Genomic DNA, 3,508 nt, shown 5'->3' on the forward strand with positions numbered 1-3,508 from the left:
CGGGGGGGGGGGGGGGGGGGGCTGCAAGTGGAAAGTGGGTCTCAATTACTCTGCCCCTTTCCCCTGATCCCTCAGTAATAGCCGGGCCCTCAAGAAAGAGACTGCAGAGGCAATCCCACCTGTTTCCCCTCCTCATCTATCATGGTTCCCTCCCTGGAAGCTTTTCCAGTGGTGTCTCCAGCTCATCCAGTCTTAGACCCTACTAGTACCTTGGAAATTTCATAGCCAACTGTTTTCACTGAGCCTGGTGGCTATGCAGAAGGGTGAGGTGTGGCCTGCCTGCTGCCTGGAGGGAGGGTGAACGCTGTGGGAAGAAGCTTCATCTTGGGCTGTGTTTGGTTTTCTCTTAAACACAGCTAAAAGCAAATATACTTCAACATCTTGAGGATTTAACTTCCATGTGAAGGACCCTCTAGCCATTTCTATTCCACTTCACCTCTGCCACGTCTCATCTACCAAAGATGTTTGTATTCCTCTTATTCATGTAACTTTGACCTAACTTTTTGGAAAATGAAAAGGGGTCATCTTTCCCATCCATTTCAAAGCACTGTTTACATTTACCCATATTGACTGATGCCCAAATCACAAGTTTCTCTCCTTGGTGGATATAGCTTCAGTATCCCATTCCAAACATTGTTTTCCCTTTAAAGCAATAGTCAACAGTGTGTTCATGTGGTTTGTGAGGAAGGTTGGGGGTCCTAGGACCCCATCAGCTACAGATGATCTTGTTTCCCTCAATCCCTGAGCGTTTTGACCTCTTCATGCTTCTAAACCATTTAATTTTTAGTTCTATATTGTTTAATTCATAATCTTTGGTGGACCATTGATTATAGACATAAACAACTATTTAAAGAGAAGCATAAAAATAAACCTGTAAATCTGTCTAAAGATGATTGTTACCAGATTCTTGCATTCATCCAATCAAAATTTATATACAGCATATCCAGATGTCACAGAGACTACAAAGCCACAGCTAGAAGAAAGAGAAAAAAAGCAGACATGATGGCTTTTCGTGTATGGAGAATAAAGCCAGTCTACTCTCATAGGTGTCATTTGTGAAAACTGCTTGCAAACAACAGTCTGAACCTTTAATCTCATCATTTAGAAACAAAACATAAACATTAGAAACAAAAAAATAAACCTGTTGGATTTTAAAAAGTATTATGAAGTATTTCAGACATATACTTCCAATGTTAGGACACACAGATCCAGTTTCTTCTTTGGGTTGTACTGAATTCCATCTTTTGAGTATACCATATATAACCATGCATCTTGTCATATATTGGAGTGCAACTACTGGGACCAAGGGTGTGTTTGAATGATTCTGTGTGTGTGTGTGTGTGTGTGTGACTATGATGTAGCCAAAGTGCCCACCCAAGAGGTTAGGTCTGTTTACACTCCCACCAGCAGGAATGATGGTTCCATTTCCCACACCCTCACCAACTCTAAATATTAATAAATTTCTTAATTTTTACCGATCTGATGACTGTAACATGACCTCTCATTCATACTTTAACTTACATTTCACTAGTTGTGCATAATTTTTGTGTGTGGACCATTTGGTTTTGTTCTTCGATAAAAATCATTGCCCATTTTTATATTAGGTTTTCTGCTCTTCAGCTGACTTGTGGAAGTTCTTTACATCCTTTGGATTTTTACTAATTTGTTATACATGTTGCAAACATTTTCTCCTCATCTACCTCTCTATTTGCCTCTCTTTTTACTTTGTACATAGTGTCTTTTTTTGATAAAAAAAAATATATAACGTAAAATTACTATTTTAAGGACTTCCCTGGTCCAGTGGTTAAGACTCCACACTTCAACAGCAGGGAGTACAGGTCCTATCCCTAGTCAGGGAACTAAGATCACAGGGAGCAGCCTAAAAATATATACATATATTACCATTTTAATCATTTTTAAGTGTACAATAGTTCAGTGGCATTAACTACATTCATCATGTTGTAAAACCATTACCACTATTTCTAAAACTGTTTCATCATCTCAAACAGAAATTCTGCAAACATTAAGTAATAACTACCCATTTCCTCCACATGCCTCTGTAACCTTTAATCTACATTCTGTTTTCATGAATTTACTATTCTATACATTTTATATAAGTGGTCACAAAATATTTGTCCTTTTGTGTCTGACATTTCATGTGGTATAAATTTTCAAGGTTCATAGAAGTTATAGCATGTATCAGAACTTCATTGCTTTTTATGGCTGAATAACATTTCACTGTATGTATAAACTGCATTTTGCTTATTTATTCACCTGTTAATGGACACGAGTTGTTTCCACTTTTTTGTGTGTGAATAGTATTATTATGACCCTGTGCCTGTGCTCGTGCATGCGTGCTAAGTCGCTTCAGTCATCTCCGACTCTTTGCAATTGCACAGACTGTAGCCCGCCAGGCTTCTTTGTCCATGGGGTTCTCCAGGCAAGAATTCTGGAGTAGGTTGCCATTACCTCCTCCAGAGGATCCTCCTGATGCAGGGATCGAACCTGAGTCTCCTATGTCTCCTCCGTTGCAGGCGGATTCTTTACTTGCTGAGCCACTGGGGAAGCCCCATTATGAACAAGATTATACAAATATCTGTTTCCACTGTTTCCCCATCTATTTCCCATGAAGTGATGGGTCCGGAAGCCATGATCTTCATTTTCTGAATGTTGAGCTTTAAGCCAACTTTTTCACTCTCCACTTTCACTTTCATCAAGAGGCTTTTGATTTCCTCTTCACTTTTTGCCATAAGGGTGGTGTCATCTGCATATCTGAGGTTATTGATATGTCTCCTGGCAATCTTGATTCCAGCTTGTGCTTCTTCCAGTCCAGCGTTTCTCATGATGTACTCTGTATATAAGTTAAATAAGCAGGGTGACAATATACAACCTTGATGTACTCCTTTTCCTATTTGGAACCAGTCTGTTGTTCCATGTCCAGTTCTAACTGTTGCTTCCTGACCTGCATACAGATTTCTCAAAAGGCAGGTCAGGTGGTCTGGTATTCCCATCTCTTTCAGAATTTCCCACAGTTTATTGTGATCCACACAGTCAAAGGCTTTGCCATAGTCAAGAAAGCAGAAAGAGATGTTTTTCTGGAACTCTCTTGCTTTTTCCATGATCCAGCAGATGTTGGCAATTTGATCTCTGGTTCCTCTGCCTTTTCTAAAACCAGCTTGAACATCAGGAAGTTCACGGTTCACGTATTGCTGAAGCCTGGCTTGGAGAATTTTGAGCATTACTTTACTAGCATGGGGAATAGATGGGAAATAGATGGGGAAAGAGTGGAAACAGTGTCAGACTTTATTTTTTTGAGCTCCAAAATCACTGCAGATGGTGACTGCAGCCATGAAATTAAAAGACGCTTACTCCTTGGAAGGAAAGTTATGACCAAACTAGATAGCATATTCAAAAGCAGAGACATTACTTTGCCAACAAAGGTCTGTCTAGTCAAGGCTACGGTTTTTCCTGTGGTCATGTATGGATGTGAGAGTTGGACTGTGAAGAA

The sequence above is a fragment of the Bison bison genome, unplaced genomic scaffold (assembly GCF_000754665.1).
Source record: "Bison bison bison isolate TAMUID 2011002044 unplaced genomic scaffold, Bison_UMD1.0 scf7180017864284, whole genome shotgun sequence".
Lineage (NCBI taxonomy): Eukaryota > Metazoa > Chordata > Mammalia > Artiodactyla > Bovidae > Bison > Bison bison.